This window comes from Caretta caretta, chromosome 1 (assembly GCF_965140235.1).
Source record: "Caretta caretta isolate rCarCar2 chromosome 1, rCarCar1.hap1, whole genome shotgun sequence".
NCBI classification, from domain to species: Eukaryota; Metazoa; Chordata; order Testudines; family Cheloniidae; genus Caretta; species Caretta caretta.
In genome coordinates, this window is record NC_134206.1 from 18902149 (window position 1) to 18919989 (window position 17841).

A 17841-nucleotide genomic window follows, 5' to 3' on the forward strand; every position below is an offset into this window, starting at 1 on the left:
TTATACAGTCTATAGTCACTGTTGATAGACATTGTAGACAGGAGAACATGGGAAGATAAGATGTAATTACTGGAAATGGGATTTGACCAGGACATCAGGGCTAACAGCATTACAAGTATGATAAGCCTCACTTATGTAAGGTACATCCACATCCACTGAAATATGTTAGAATTATGGCTTCTCTGCTCCTGGACTCCATTTATAATCTGTGTTCTCTTCTCCCATTGTTTTAACTACCTCCTTTATGCTGGTGTCTTCTAAATGTACCTCTCTACCCACAACCTCTCCCACATCTCAAGTTCTCTCTCTGACAGTTCCCCTTCAATGTTCAGCCATTTCGCACTCAGACTCACCCAAGCTGAATTTATCATTTTTCCTAAACCCTTTCCTCCTGCCTCTATCTCCAGGGACAACCCCTCATGTCCCAGGCCTGCAAACTTTGTGTAGGCGCCATACTTCTCTCTCCCTCAGCTCCCATCCAGTCTGCCTCCAAGTCCTGCCACTTATAACTCTCCAGCACCAAAACCTGCCTTTTCCTCACTATCTCCATTTCGAAAGAACTTGTCCACATGCTAGTCATTTCTCACCATGATCAATGTAAACTTATCCTTCTGGTCTCCCTACATCTCACTAGTCTCCATCTCCTCCTGCCTATTGAAAATATCACTGCTAAAAGTCATTTTGTCCCCTTGCTTTGTGTCAAACACATGCCTTTTGAGTCCCCCCACTGACTTTCTGTCTCTTATCACATCAGCATCATCAACAATCCCTATGCCCTCCTTTTCCTCAGCTGTTATCCACGATCTCAGTGTTGTCAACCCCAGGCAGTCAAAAATGATCAAGTCAGCCTCCCCAAAATCAGAAGATTGGTTTAAGTATCACAAGGGTTTTTAAAGTACATTTTGTTTTTCTTTAGGGTTCACTCGCCTCACCTTTTCAAGCATATCTCTGTAACCATGAGAGAGATAAATTTACTTGTTTTAAAATGAAAGCTGAGATTCTCATGCAATCTCTTGATTCCAGTGGTCAGGGCTTTAAGAAAAAGTGCTAGATATTGCAAGACTCATGATAAAATAATGACAATTGACCATACAGCAGTCTTTTCTTGTCTTTTGTTGGTTTGTCTTGTGTAATTCAGGCCCTGATGCTGCAAACTCATGAGCATGCATGGACCTCAGCACTGGTATGTAACCCCACTGAAGTCTGAGCAGGCATATAGGTCTGCCTGACTATATGAGGTTGAGGCATTAGGACCTTAGATTGTAAATTCATTGGGTGGGGGTTCAAATGCACTCAGCATTGGCCTAAATATGCTCCCATTAAAATCAATAGTAAAACTCCCATTAACTTCAACGGGAGCAGAATTAGACCAATGCTGAACATTTAAAAAAAATCTGATCGCTTGGAGTTCTATATAAATGAGTATGCAGAGTAACCACATAGGTTGGCACACATTATCTAATTTACCCCACTGAAATCATTCCAAGAGAAAATCTATAGTAAGGAACATTTTGCGTGACTTATCATTGCCACTTCTGGGTTTTACCTGGGCATGGGACAAGAGATAGAAGTTACACGTTGGCATGAGAGGGTCTGTTCTCACAACATTTTCTGTTAATTTTGCACTCAGGATTTTTGCATAAGTATACAGAATCTTAGATGCTTGTCTGGTCTGGCTGGATCTTTAGAGCTTTGCCCATCACAGCTCTATTCCATTGATCCAATGTTCATTTTCTTTTCCAGTAGGGATAAGAAAGTATGCCAGGCTCCATAGCTAATTCTATTTCTTGACCTCGCTACTCAACCACCAGCAAGGGTGCTCATGAATGAAAATTGTTAATGTTTTTTTCCCAGTGTGGACACTTGTGCCCCAAGAACTGGCTTGAGTCCACCAGACTCCTTTCACTGCTAAACAGTCATTGGATTGCAACCAAATTTCACTCCCATTCAGGCATCAGCTGGAGCTGAACCACTATCTTAGAGGTGAAAGACTCTATAACTTATTTCCAAGCCCGAGAGACATTCAGTCTCAAACTCCTTCCACTTGTCACAAGAATGGAATTATATTGTACTATTGCCTGTTCTCATTACAATCTTTATCGCACAGAGAAGACAGAGTTTTAATACCCAGCAGCATCTATGAAACACAATGCCACGCTGCACTAGTTAACCTTTGCAGCATTCTGTACACTGACTCTTCATTTCCACTTCTTTCTCAGGTCACAGAAGCTGAGGAGCCAGCAATGATGAGCCAATCAAATTAGAGAACATTGAAAAGGTCACCGTGGCACAGTTTCTTATTCCACAGAATATATGAGGGATTTAAATTCTGGCACCTAATTTTGGTGACTGAGATTGTAATGCAAGAAGGAGATGAACAATATGAATTTGTTCTCATGACAAGGATAGTAATGAGAACAAAAAATGGTACACATACTCCCAAGTTTCATTAGAGTTTTAAATCTGCTGTCTTACGGCCTGCCTAAGGTGCTATAATGGTGGGTACAACACTTTATATCACCAAACCTGTGTGTTTTGTTTGGTTGGGTTTTTTTAAGAATATAATTCCTCAACTCATGTTTAATTCAAATGCTGAAGGACTTCTTAAATATGTCCTATTAATTATTATTAATATTATATTAATATTATTAATATTATTAAATATTAAATAAAATAAAGAATATTTTATTCTTTACCAAAATATGGATTATAATTTTGGTAAAGAATAAAACATTTTAAGAAGGAAGACTGGTTTATCCATGAGATTTAGAACAACTCATTCCATTTATATAACCTCTACCATCTGGAAAGGTACTATAGGAACTGTGCTTATAGGAATCAGTTCACCTACCACAAAATTGCAGTCACCCATGGGTTAAACTCAGGAGCCCACCTGTCGTGCAAACCAGTTTTTAGGAACAGGAAATTAACATCAGTATTAACAATGAGGAGTCCTTGTGGCACCTTAGAGACTAACGTATTTATTTGGGCACAAGCTTTCATGGGCTAGAACCCACTTCATCAGATGCATGGAGTGGAAAATACAGTAGCAGGTATGAATACACAGCACATGAAAAGTTGGGAGTTGCCTTACCAAGTGGGAGGTCAGTCTAACGAGACAATTCAATTAACAGTAGGATACCAAGGGAGGAAAAATCACTTTTGTAGTGGTAATAAGAATGCCCCATTTCAAACAGTTGACAAGAAGGTGTGAGTAACAGTAGGGGGAAATTAGTATGGGAAATTAGGTTTTGTAATGACCCAACCACTCCCAGTCTTTATTCAGGCCTAATTTGATGGTGTCTAGTTTGCAAATTAATTTCAGTTCTGCAGTTTGACATTGGAGTCTGTTTTTGAATTTTTGTTGTTGAAGAATTGTCACTTTTAGATCTGTTATTGAGTGACCAGGGAGATTGAAGTGTTCTCCTACTGGTTTTTGAACGTTATAATTCCTGATGTCAGATTTGTATCCATTTATTCTTTTGCATAGAGACTGTCCAGTTTGGCCAATGTACATGGCAGAGCGGCATTGCTGGCATATCATGGCATATATCACATTGCTAGATATGCAGGTGAACGAGCTCCTGATGGTGTGGCTGATGAGGTTAGGTCCTATGATGGTGTCCCTTGAATAGATATGTGGACAGAGTTGGCACCGGGGTTTGTTGCAGGGTTTAGTTCCTGGGTTGGTGTTTTTGTTGTGTGGTGTGTAGTTGCTGGTGAGTATTTGCTTCAGGTTTGGGGGGTTGTCTGTAAGCAAGGACTGGCCTGTCTCCCAAGATCTGTGAGAGTGATGGGTCGTCCTTCAGGATAGGTTGTAGATCCTTGATGATGCACTGGAGAGGTTTTAGTTGTGGGCTGTAGGTGACGGCTAGCAGCGTTCTGTTACTTTCTTTGTTGGGCCTACCACCACAACACAACAAAAACACCAACCCATGTAATCTAGCCTTGCCCCAGCCCAAGACTATCAATGGAAAGCCATCAGAGACAACTGCAAACAACCAAAACCACTTGGAGGTGAAAAAAGGAATATTACAACAGAGACTCACACTATTTATGAATAAAGACAAAAGATTATTCAGTATAACAAACCAAGGGGGGAGAAAGCACTATGGATCCATTCACTGAGGAGACATCTTGAGGGGCAAGGGAGTTCTCATGAAAAATTGGATCCTGGTTCCTGTGAAACCAGCCAGATTGAACTTTATGGGGGCGGGGAACCTATTTTAGTAGATAGGAAAGGTAACTGTCAATAAGTGTAGACTCAGGTTTGTGTTCTATGATTTTGTTTTGTATTGTAACCATTGGTTTCTGTCATTTTCTCTTGTTTCTAATAAAATGTCTATCCTTTCTTAAAAGAAAAAGAGGATTGTTTATTACAAGTGCTGTGTGTTATGTAGGAATGGGGGTTTAAGGTCAAACTAGTAAACTGGGGTAGAGTGGTTCCTTGGAGGCAGAGGAACTTGGAATTCTGTGAGTAGCCAGTGCCAGGTGTTGGATATCACTGAGGAACGCTTCAAAGGGACTCAGGGACTGGGGTGTACCTGTTGTTAACCTACAAGGCAGATAGGGTTGGCACAGCCCAGGAAGAGTGCATGAGTGGCTGAAAGGCTGGTGGTGGTAGGGAGCTGATACCTAGCAAGTCACAGGCAAGACTTCCTCATTCTGGAGGCAGAGGGTAACAAGTTGACTCAGAGTCTTGGGTACCCTGAGAACCGTCACACTCAGAACTTTAGCAGTGTCCCAAGATTTATTTAAAATGATACAGTGATCTTCTCAGCCAGTTCCTTTATTACTTTTGGGTGCACATTATCAAGTCCTGCTAATTTAAAAATGTTTAACTTTAATAGCAGCTGTTTAACATCATCCCTAGATACTGATGTCATAAAAAGTATTTCCTTACCAGTGTAAGATATGAATACATCAATCTGCTTCTTTACGAATACAGAACAGAAATATTTATTGAATGTGCTGACTTTTCTGCATAATGATTGATAGTTTTACCATCCTTATCTATCAGAGCTATCACCTTGTTAGAATTTTGTTTGCTCCTGATATATTTGAAGAATTCCTTTTTATTGTCCTTAACCCTACTGGCCATAGATTTGTAAAGGATACCTTCAGCTTTCTTTATCAACGGTATGCATTTTCTATAGGTTGATTTGTGTTAATTGCTATCAGCTTCTCTATTTTTCCAAATTTTATGGTCACTTCCTCTCCATTACGATGTTGTTGTTGGTTTGTTTTATTCTAAAAAGCCTTCCTGTGTGACTGTGGAACTGTGTATTTTTAGCACCTAATCAGATATTCAAAATGGAGACTTTTGCCTTTTAGAAAGTGGCTCCCCTCCCGTAATGGCAACCTGTATACTATCGTGGCATAAACTAATCCAGAATCTATGGCAGGAGAAGCCAAGTGGTGCCACTTACCAGGAACTTGTCAGTGACACCTAATTCTACAGAAAATGGAGCAAACCGCAACTCCCTTTGTTTTCAACCAGACACTATGGTTCCCAACATGAACTATTCCATACTGAGATGTGTGGTCTGGCTGGGGTTGTGGTTACCAGTGAATTGCACAAGATGACTGCAAATGAGAGTGGGTCATGAGCCAACTGGCAACGTTGTGGGCTACATTTTGAACAGTAATATTCCAGACAGATACAACATCACTATTAAACAACCCATAGAAGACTGAATAAATCTTGGTTAAAATATCACTGTACCTCCTGTGCCTTCCAATGGTAAGCCCTCTGAGGCAGGGACCATCTCTGTGTCATCTCATTGAGTTGTCTCTTTCAGGGACAGCGCTTCCCCCCACCGATCAACCGGATAAATTACACGTGGCAATGCCAGCGCAGTGGACATAAGTTTCACTGGCCGTGGTAAGGGAGGTAACTGCATTTTCTAGGTGGTGCATCACTGCTGTTGTCATAAATATAAAGGGAAGGGTAAACCCCTTTAAAATCCCTCCTGGCCAGAGGAAAAATCCTCTCACCTGTAAAGGGTTAAGAAGCTAAAGGTAACCTCGCTGGCACCTGACCAAAATGACCAATGAGGAGATAAGATACTTTCAAAAGCTGGGAGGAGGGAGAGAAACAAAGGGTCTGTGTCTGTCGGTACGCTGCTTTGCTGGGGATAGACCAGGAATGGAGTCTTAGAACTTTTAGTAAGTAATCTAGCTAGGTATGCGTTAGATTATGATTTCTTTAAATGGCTGAGAAAAGAATTGTGCTGAATAGAATGACTATTTCTGTCTGTGTGTCTTTTTCGTAACTTAAGGTTTTGCCTAGAGGGATTCTCTATGTTTTGAATCTAATTACCCTGTAAGGTACCTACCATCCTGATTTTACAGGGGTGATTCCTTTACTCCTATTTACTTCTATTTCTATTAAAAGTCTTCTTGTAAGAAAACTGAATGCTTTTTCATTGTTCTCAGATCCAAGGGTTTGGGTCTGTGGTCACCTATGCAAATTGGTGAGGATTTTTACCAAACCTTTCCCAGGAAGTGGGGTGCAAGGGTTGGGAGGATTTTGGGGGGGAAAGACATGTCCAAACTACGTTTCCCAGTAAACCCAGTTAGAGTTTGGTGGTGGCAGTGGTTATTCCAAGGACAAAGGATAAAATTAATTTGTACCTTGGGGAAGTTTTAACCTAAGCTGGTAAAAGTAAGCTTAGGAGGTTTTCATGCAGGTCCCCACATCTATACCCTAGAGTTCAGAGTGGGGGAGGAAGCTTGACAGCTGTATACAGTTTTCTTTTCTTTGAACAACAAGATACTTGACCATCTCCAGCAATAGTCTGAACAGTAGACTCTGGGTGAACTCCTGGCCCCACTGAGGTCAATGACAAAGCTCCCATTGGCTTCAGTGAAGCCAGTATTTCACCACCTGGACGTAGGAGGAACTAGAGAGAAGTAGTCAGAAATGCTGAGCCGGGGAAGGGGACAATTATTATTGTAAAGATATTTCAAAGGAGAACTGACAAATTCAATGAACACGTTCTCCAATATCAGTAAATCTAGAATGTGAACTGATAAGAAAAATGGAATCTACTTTTATGCAACTGTCCCTACTAATAAAGAAAATACAGAAAACATGGCATCTGAGCAGAATTGTTTTTAAGGCATTATTTAAACCATAACTAAAACTGGTACAAGTGTAAGCTACAGAATCATCATAATGATTTACTTGTTTTGCCAAGTATAATTATTATTCTGTGCCTGAATTTAGAATAAAGACAAATGCAAAGGACAAGAAAGGAATGCAGACCAAAATAACAATGTTTTAAAGAAGCTTATGGATCCATGGGATTGTTTGTTTAACCATTGGGTGTGCAGAATATACCGCATCATGTTCATGAAGTGTCTTAGTTACCTGCTGACTTGAGAGTTGACAATGGCTTGCTCGGGAAGAAATAGTAATCATAATGGCAAAAGACCTTGCTTTACCTCCAGGACTTAATGGCAGGTAACTACAATAAAACACTCCACATACCTGTCAATTGGTGACTCTCCTCCATGTGCAAAGAGATTGAAACTACTTAGTGATGATCCTTCTCCCACAGAAATTCAGGCTCTGTACCTGCAACAGGAATAGGTATTACCTGAGCTTTGGTTGGCTCTTCAGTTATTAGCTGAACACGAAACATTTAAAACATTCTTCATAACATTTTTTTTCATTTTTAAACTAAGAAATCAATAATTCTGATTTTTGTGGATCTGAGTAATATATTTAGTGCTATCTCCCTAGTTACCTATATGGCTCCCATCACTGCAATAGAACAAACATGAATAAATTTCTCCTCACAACACCCCTCTGATGTAGGGAAGTGAGATGATCCCTTTGTACAGAGAGGGAACTGAGGCACAAAGAGAAACTATTGGCCCACGGTCACATGTGGAGTCTCTGACAGAGCTGAGAATTGAACCTACTAGATCTTCTCAATTCCAATCCAGTGCCTTAATCACAAAACAACCCCTTCTCTCTCTTTCATAGATTCACAGATTTTAAGGCCAGAAGGGAGGACTGTGACCATCTGTTCTGATCTCCTATATAACACAGCCCATAGAACTTCCCTAAAATAATTCCTGCTGGAACTAGAGTAAATCTTTCATAAAAAAAATTGAATCTTTATTAAGAAAAAAGGCTAGTAATAGCGAACCCACTACAGCCTTTGGTAAATTTTTCCAAGGATTAATTGTCCTCACTGACACAAAAGTTGCTGTATGGAGAGTGAAGTCCTGTGTTATTCATAGGAGAGGTAGGCCACAAGAAGCACCAGTGCAAACTTCCCATATACACATCTCCATTAGTGTACCTCATCCCTGCCCCAGGGATCAAAAGGATATTCAGCCTCCATGCCCATTCCATCTTTGGTCCTGCTGAAACTGCCATCAAAGATGCAAAACAATGCCAACTATAGTGGGCTTTTATTCTGGATGGACAACTCTGGACTAGAAACTGGACTCAGATAATTAACTTCTTCCATTTAGACAGTCATCAGAAGGTAGCAACTAAACAGTTGGTTGATGACCAAGGTAGATGACCAAACAATCAGCAGAAGGTAACTACAGCTGGATACCCATAACATGAGATGGATTACAACCAGGTTCTTGTGGCTCCTTTTCTGGTAGCATAAAGAAGCAGAAAGCCAGTGGATTTGGCCAGCTGGAGGTGTTTTGGGGGAAAAGGGTATGGCCAGATCATTGTTGCACTCTGACTATTGTCAGCTGCTGAACTGCCTGTTGCAGGCTGTTGCAACCAAGTGTAATTTAGAGCTGCCGTGGGGCTACTCTAAATTGTATCAGGTGCTGAACTGGCCTATGGTCACCCTGTTGATTGGAAAAGAACAAACATGGCTCAAAGCTATCCCCCCATTTCTCAGCTACAACTAGCAAAACTCTGGCACAGTTAATGAACTAGCTTTTAGATTTTCTCAGTGGTTGTCCACTGCTTGCAATGGACAAAAATGGGCCTGGTTCTGCACTCATACCCTTTTTACGCAGGTAAAATTTCATTGACACAACTATTTTAAGTGCTTATATGGCCCCATTACCATAACAGCCAATCATCTTACAATGTCCTTGTGAGATAGAGAAGTGTCATTATTCCCATTTTACAGAAGGGGGAATTGAGGCACAGAAAGACTAATGTCTTGCTCAGGGTCACACAGAGAGTCTATGGAAGAGCAGGAAATTGACCCTCGGTCTCCTAAGTCCTAGGTGATTTTCCTAACCACTGGACCATCATTCCTCTCTATTCATGCTGGTGTCAGTGATAGGAGAATCAGGACTGATTTACGCAGGGCCCAACCCCTCTGAAATCAATGGGATTATGAAGGATGTGTAATTTAGTGCAAAACTTAGACCCCTTAGACCCTGTTTCCCCATTGTTACTCCACTGAAATCAATGGATTTCCACTGCTGTCAAACTGGAATAACACAGTCAAGGCTTGGTTCCTAGGTATGGTGTCAGCTTCATCCAACATGCCATAACAACTCATTCCTGAATGGTTTCATACTGTATATCCTAGAGCAGTTGTTCTCAACCAGGGGTATGTATACCCTTGGGGATACACAGAGCTTTTCCAGGGGGTACATAGACTCACATTGACTAGATATTTGCCTAATTTTACAACAGGCTACATAAAAAAGAACTAAGCCAGTACAAAATAAAATTTCATACAGTGACTTGTTTATATTGCTCTACATACTATACACTGAAATGTAAGTACAATATTTATATTCCAATTGATTTATTTTATAACAATAAGGTAAAAATGAGAAAGTCAGCCATTTTTCAGTAACAGGGTGCTGTGACACTTTTGTATTTTTATGTCTGATTTTGTAAGCAAGTAGTTTTTAAGTAAGGTGAAACTTGGGGTACGCAAGACAAATCAGCCTCCTGAAATGGGCACAGTAGTCTGGAGAGGTTGAGAGCCACTGTGCTAGAGCCTAGAGCCAGCCATAGCCAGGAGGTCAGCATTAATCATTTCCTCACAGACAACATAATGAAGTGATACCTCTGACATTAGTCACACGACTGACAGAAACCACCTATGTGAAGAAGTCTCCCCAGTATTAGACAGGCAGGTATAGAATTGTCAAACATCGCATCTCGCTCATCATGACCTTGCACCTACATTCGTCGTTTACACCTGAGCAAAGTGAATGTAACATTCAATCAATTCAGATTTCTCCAGTCACATAGGCGGTAGTATTTTACCCCAGTATAACTGACTGCACAAGGTGAATGGCAGGGGAGAATCAGACTTTAAGAGCTAATGCCATCTTTCTCTATTACCTATAAGACAATTTGAAGAAAGGAACAAAACAATTCATTTTTAATAATTTAAGAACCATTCTAAACTGCCCTGCAGTGGTTTAACTTCCCCCTCCTCAACTCCCTGTGTTTCAGCCGTATGCTAAAAACTCCAGCTTCGTTGATGCCTTTCTTAATTGCCTTTTCCATTACTAAAGAGTCTCTTTATAAACATTACTGTACAGTGCTGGGACTCAAAATCTCAAGCCCCATGCTGGGTTATTCCACTACCTGTTTATTATATATGATTAGAGAATGCAACAGTGACTTTGAAGTGCTATAAAGCCTTGACAACACAAATATATTACCTCTCTCCTCAATTTCTGAGCACATACAGAATCGATGCTGTAATTTTCTTCATCAACTTAGACCTTCTTTGTTTCTCTCTCTACAGCAGTAATTATGATTTTCCCAAAGAACTAAGAAACACTGGTTTTATTGTCAAGATTTACATTGTTTTCCCGTACAGAAAAATTGTGGAAAAAGAATAGTAACAACAGGTAAACAACAGTACAAATATATTCTCTTCTATGTACATGACTGTACTGTATTTTGTAAAAAACAATTAATCAGTCCAGCATGTCAGAAAAAACACAACCACATATAAAAAATAGTGAATTATGCAGGAATGCTCAGGATAATTTAGGATTCAGCACAAAGTTCTAGTGAACTCTGAGATCATTTACTAGTATCTATTTTACAGGACTCCAAAATGTGATGGGAACTTTTAAAACATACAGAACAAAACATAGGATCCATGTCCTGAAATTTTTAGTCTAAAGACCTGATTCTCATGTACAGTAGGGCCTCTTTACACCAATCTGGCATTAAACAGCTCATAGAAATAACACATGTAAAATAGAAGTCTCCCCAGTATTAGACAGGCAGATATAGAATTGTCAAACATTGCATCAGGGCCTTGCACCGTGATTAGTCATTTAATGGTGGCATCATAGTGGGGCTTTAAGGTGGATATAAATGTAATTTATGTCACCTTAAGGCCACTTTATGCTGCCAGGATGATGTAAAGAGAGCTTAGTGTAAATGAGAATCAGGCCCTAAGGCCTCCATCCTGCAATCGGATCTGCATGGATAGAACCCTGTGCTAGCAGAGGACCCAAACAGCTGCAATGGGGCTCCACATGGGGATAAGGGTGCACCTACATGGGTCAGATTACATGATCGGAGCCTAAATAAAGACATAACAAATGCATACAAAAGAAACAGGGAGGGGCAAGAAGGACAAGGTTCAGATAACAAGACCAGATGAGTGTTTAGAGAGTAATGCATGGCAAGTTATCAGACGCTGAAGAAACAGATGAGAAATCCAAGTGGTGACATTCCTAAAGAAGGCCAGTGTACAACCTTCTATGGAGTCCAGGCAGAATCTGTGTCCACATGCCTACCAGTATATTGACACCATTCCATTCGTGCTAGAAGAGGTACCAACATGAAAACAGTAGTCTCCGTCTTCTCAGGCTGTGACCATTTTGCCCTGCAGTTGATAACAAATTGTGTCTGATAGTCATTGTTCAGATGTTGGAGATTCTCTTTCCAGACTCCAGTGCTGCATTTGTCAGCACATTGTCTTAGAGCTGCAATGGTAGAAACAAACAAGGCCCCAAAGACCCTTAAAAGGAGGTAGAGTTACACTCCCAGGCCTGGGGGCTCTTTAAAACTGGAGGGTTTTATTTAAACTATTGTCAAGAGTCCGGCAAATACACACAGAGTTTGCACAAGCCACACTTCTGGAGGATCACCAAAATCTTCTGACCCTACCTGGTCACCAAGAGCTATGTCCCTTTAGCCACTTCAGCACAGTTCTCTACCTTAAAGGGACAGTGCACAGTAAAATATAGTCCTAGAATTCCACCCACTCACACAAAAAAGTTAATTTATATGAAAATACACTGACTATTCTAATTCATGAGTGTTACACTGTGACAACATTTTCCTACAAAATATCATTTACCGCACGGACAATATTGTCCCCAAATTTATGAAGTAGAGGATGACTCTAGGTGGTATGTTACATACTGTCCATGAAGAGTGATTCATTCCTAGACTCATAGACTTTAAGGCCTGAAGGGACCATCAAGATAATCTAGTCTGACCTCCTGCACATGACACGCCGCTAAATTTCACCCACCCACTTCTGTCATAGGCACATAACCTCTGGCTGAGTTACTGAAGCCCTCACCTCCTGATTTAAAGATTTCAAATTTCAGAGAGTCCACCATTTACTCCAATTCAAAACAGCAAGTGGCCCATGCCCCATGCACCAGAGGAAGGCAAGCAACCCCCCCCCCCCGAGATTCTAATAGCAGTCATGGATGGACCATATGCCATTGTAGGCATCCTCATCACATTATCCCTGCCACAAACTTATCAAGCTCAGTCTTAAAATGAGTTAGATTTTTTTGCCCCCATTACATATCCTGAAAGGCTGTTCCAGAATTTCATTCCTTTAATCGTTAGAAATTTTCATCTAATTTCAAGTCTAAATTTGTTGATGGCCAGTTTATATCCATTTCTTCTGCTGCCAACATTTGTTCTTAGCTTAAATAACTCCTCCCCCTCCCTGGTGTTTATCCTTCTGATGTATTGATAGAGAACAATAGTATCTCCCCTCAGCCTTCATTTTGTTATGTTAAACAAACTAAGATCATTAAGTCTCTTCTTGTTAGGTAGGTTCTCCATTCCTTTGATTGTCCTAGTAGCCCTTCTCTGCACCCGTTCCAGTTTGAATTCATCTTTTTTAAGCATGGAAGACCAGAACTGCAGACAGTATTCCAGGCAAGGTCTCACCAGTGCCTTTAATAATTACAAGAATACTTCCCTATCTCTATTGGAAATACCTTGCCTGTTGCATCCTAGGATTGCATTAACCTTTTTTATAACAGCAACGCATTCATGGCTCATAGTCACCATGTGATCAACCAATACTCCCAGGTCTTTCTCCTCCTCTGTTGCTTCCAACTGATAAATCTCCAGCTTATAGCAAAAAAATTCTTGTTTTTGGTCCCTAGGTGCATGACCTTGCATTGGCATTATGAAATTTAATACCATTTCTATTACTCCAGTTTTCAAGGTTGTCCAGATCTTCTTGTATGATATTCCGGTCCTCCTCTGTTTTGGCAACACCTCCCAACTTTGTGTTATCTGCAAATTAGCACACTCCCACTTTTTGTTTCAGAATCATTAATGAAATAAGATTGGTCCCAAGACCAATGTGATCTCTGAACAACTCCACTAGTAACCTCCCTCTCTGACAATTCACCTTTTAGCATGACAGGTTGTAGTCTCCCTTTTAACCACTTCCTTATCCACCTTTCAGTTCTTGTAATAATCCCCATCTTCTCCAGTTTAACTAATAATTTCCCATGTGGAACTTACCAATTGGTTCACTGAAATCTACGTAAATTAGATCTACTGCATTTCCTTTGTCTAGGAAATCAGTTATCTTTTCAAAGAAAGAGATCAGATTGGTCTTGCACAATCTATCTTTTGTAAAACCATGATGTATTTTATTCCATTTACTGTTTACCTCTATATCCTTAACTATTGTCTCTTTCAGAGTTTGTTCTAAGACCTTGCATAGAATTGAGATCAAACTAATGGGCCTGCAGTTTGCCAGGTCACTTTTTTTTCCCTTTCTTAAATATAGGTATTATATTTGCAATTCTTGAGTCCAGTACAACTCCTGAATTTCTGAATTCATTAAAATTCCTTACTATTGGGCTTGCAATTTCATGTGCAAATTCCTTTAATATTATTGTATGGAGATTATGCGGGCCCCCCAATTTGGCCCCATTAAACTGTTTGAGTTTGGCTTCCATCTCAGATATGGTAATTTCTACCTCCATATCCTCATTCTCATTAGCCACCCTCCTACTGTCCCCAAGTTCCTCAATACTCTTATTAAAAACTGAGGCAAAGTGTTTGTTTAGGTGTTGGGCCGTACCTAAATTAACTTTATTTTCCATCCCATCCTCAGTGCTTAGTGGTCCAACTTCTTTCCTTGTTTTCTTTTTATTTATATGGCTAAAGAACCTTTTACTATTGGTTTTAATTTCTTTTGCATGATCCAGCTCAGCTATGTATTTGGGAGTTCTCACTTTCCCCCTACACTTTCTGCACTGGTGTATAGACATCTTAGTTGTTTCTGCTTGGCTTCACCCAGATTCCTTGCCTGATCAGGTACACTCATTGTATTGCCATTATCACCTACCTGACTGTTACTGTCAGGCATTAGCACTATCTTTTCTCTTCTTGTCCATTCTTCTACCCTCTGTTATTCCTTTCTCTGTCACTGTATCCGCTTTTACTTAATTTTCCTCTTGCTCAATACTAGAATCAGGCATGGAGATTACATGAGCCTCTCCTAGACATCTCCCCTGAATTCCTAGTTTAAAGCTCTTTTAATAAGTTGTGTTAACTTCCACCCCAGAAATCTATTTTCTTCCCTACTCAGGTGGAGTCCATCCCATGAGAACAGTTGGTGAATGCCTCCCAGTGATGGAACATCCCAAAGTCCTCCTTATAGCACCACTACTTGAGCTGGCTATTGTCATAATCTTATCTTGTCTTTGCTCTCCTCCTATTGGGTAGAATCCCATTAAACATTACCTGAGCCTCCATTTATTTAAGAGTCTTCCCCAGTGAAGCTCTTCTTTGCCTTTATGCCCAGCAAAAACTTAATAATCCTCAGCAGCACCTATGTTTTGATTCCAAGTGCAGTATCTCACGAATCTGAACAGCAGCATACATTCGGTACTTGGTAGTTTTGGTCAACTTTACAGGGGTTGATCAATTATGTGAGTCCTCCTTTCTCATCCCTTCAGTAGTCTCCTCTCTCTCTGTCTTCAAACCACCTCGATACGCTACAGATGAGATCTTTCTCCTTTACATATCCTGCAGCATATTGTTCTCATCACCATATCTAAGCACTGACCAGGTAAATCATGACATCTGCAGCCACCTTCCTGTATATAGCAACTTCACAAATTCTCCATTTCATTGTAGATCTCAGCTTCTTTGCCAATACCAAAAGTTCTCTTTTCTTCTGTTATAATTTAGAGCCCTTATAGCTCTTTACAGCTTTTGTGGGGTTTTTTTTTTTGGTAAAAAAGCTGTGTTTTATTGTATTCAAGGCAGATGCTAAATGCATTGGAATTAATGCCGCTTAGCAGATGACAAACTGCACCTTAACATAAGAATGTCATCTTTTCTAGGGTCAGGACTAGTGGTGAAGAGAAAGAGAGATAATGGAATGACTTCAGCATACATGACCCCCATGGACAAGTGAAATTATATTAACGTCTTGTCATGACTTCCTTTATTCCACATTATATAGTAGGTAGCTGAGGAATTAATATCTGACTGTAATCCAGTTAAGAGGCATTACATCCATCTATCCTGTCTACTGTGAATTCTGAGGGTCCATTCCGTAAAATACCTATTATTCTTTTAAAAGGAAAAGGAGGACTTGTGGAACCTTAGAGACTAAGAAATTTATTTACGCATAAGCTTTCGTGAGCTACAGCTCACTTCAGCGGATGCATGCAGTGGAAAATACAGTGGGGAGATTTATATATACAGAGAACATGAAACAATGGGTGTTACCATACACACTGTAACAAGAGTGATCAGGTAAGGTGAGCTATTACCAGCAGGAGAGCGGGGTGGGGGGAACCTTTTGTATAATCAAACCTTTTGTATAATGATAATCAAGGTGGGCCATTTCCAGCAGTTGACAAGAGCGTGTGAAGAACAGTATCGGGGGGTGGGGGAGGAGGGAGGGAATAAACATGGGGAAATAGTTTTACTTTGTGTAATGACCCATCCACTCCCAGTCTGTATTCAAGCCTAAGTTAATTGTATCCAGTTTGCAAATTAATTCCAATTCAGCAGTCTCTCCTTGGAGTCTGTTTTTGAAGTTTTTTTCTTAAAGAATTGCCACTTTTAGGTCTGTAATCGAGTGACCAAAGAGATTGAAGTGTTCTCCGACTGGTTTTTGAATGTTATAATTCTTGATGTCTGATTTGTGTCCATTTATTCTTTTACGTAGAGACTGTCCAGTTTGGCCAATGTACATGGCAGAGGGGCATTGCTGGCACATCATGGCATATATCACATAGGTAGATGTGCAGGTGAATGAGCCTCTGATAGTGTGGCTAATGTGATTAGGCCCTATGATGGTGTCCCCTGAATAGATATGTGGACACAGTTGGCAACAGGCTTTGTTGCAAGGATAGGTTCCTGGGTTAGTGGTTCTGTTGTGTGGTGTGTGGTTGCTGGTGAGTATTTGTTTCAGGTTAGGGGGCTGTCTGTAAGCAAGGACTGGCCTGTCTCCCAAGATCTTTGAGAGTGATGGGTCATCCTTCAGGATAGGCTGTAGATCCTTGATGATGCGTTGGAGAGGTTTTAGTTGGGGGCTGAAGATGATGGCTAGTGGCGTTCTGTTATTTTCTTTGTTGGGCCTGTCCTGTAGTAGGTAACTTCTGGGTACTCTTCTGGCTCTGTCAATCTGTTTCTTCACTTCAGCAGGTGCATGTTTATTTCCCACTCCCCTCCCCGCTACTGTTCCTCACACGTTCTTGTCAACTGCTGGAAATGGCCCACCTTGATTATCACTACAAAAGGTCCCCCACTCCCGCTCTCCTGCTGGTAATAGCTCACCTTACCTGATGACTCTTGTTACACTGTGTATTGTAACACCCATTGTTTCATGTTCTCTGTGTATATAAATCTCCCCACTGTATTTTCCACTACACGCATGTGCTGAAGTGAGCTGTAGCTCACAAAAGCTTATGCTCAAATAAATTTGTTAGTCTCTAAGGTGCCACAAGTCCTCCTTTTCTTTTTGCGGATACAGACTAACACGGCTGCTACTCTGAAACCTACTATTTTTTTGCATCTACTCTTTTTATGCAACATTTTAAAATCTTCTGAAAGTTAAAGTATTAATTTATGCCCTGATTCCACACTGCTATGGTCAATTGAGTTCAGTGGGAACAGGATAGAGAACTTAATTAGCAACTAACTTTCCTTTGAAGAGATGTCAAGGTATTAGCTGTGCTAAACTTTCATATTTAAAAATCAAAGCCTGGCAAAATTTGTCTGACTATGGCTTTCAGTAGGTTCTGAAACTCAAGCCAATTTCAAATCTTCCTGCTAACTTGGGCCAAGTTTCAAAGAGGCCTGGACCAATTTACGTTAAGGGCTGAAATGATGAGGAATGGTTGCTTTTGCATTACCTCAAGCAAAACTAACAAAAAAGTTGACAGTTTCAGCTGAATTTTGCTTCAGGTTTGTGATCTTTATAGTTCATACCATGCTGAGATGAGTAAGTGGTAGAGGGCTGAATTGCAATCTTTAACACTGCCAGTGTTTCCCTGAAGACATTTTCTTTCTGCCAGACTCTGCAAATCAATGCTTATTCCAAACACAAAAACATTGTTTCAAAAACCCAGTTAAGGTTGCTAAGGAAACTGCACTGTTGTCACTCTCACATCATT

General features: G+C 40.4%; 1 protein-coding gene across 11 annotated transcripts in view; it reads right to left on the bottom strand.

Annotated features, from left to right (window-relative positions):
• TENM4 (teneurin transmembrane protein 4) overlaps positions 1–17841 on the bottom strand; it is a 2292082-nt gene that overhangs the window by 1346591 nt on the left and 927650 nt on the right. For all 11 annotated transcript variants that reach the window (XM_075126359.1, XM_075126347.1, XM_048840453.2 and 8 more), the window contains exon 4: positions 7496–7582. The gene's annotated coding sequence lies outside the window, so the exon portion shown is untranslated. The remainder of the gene's footprint in view (positions 1–7495; positions 7583–17841) is intronic.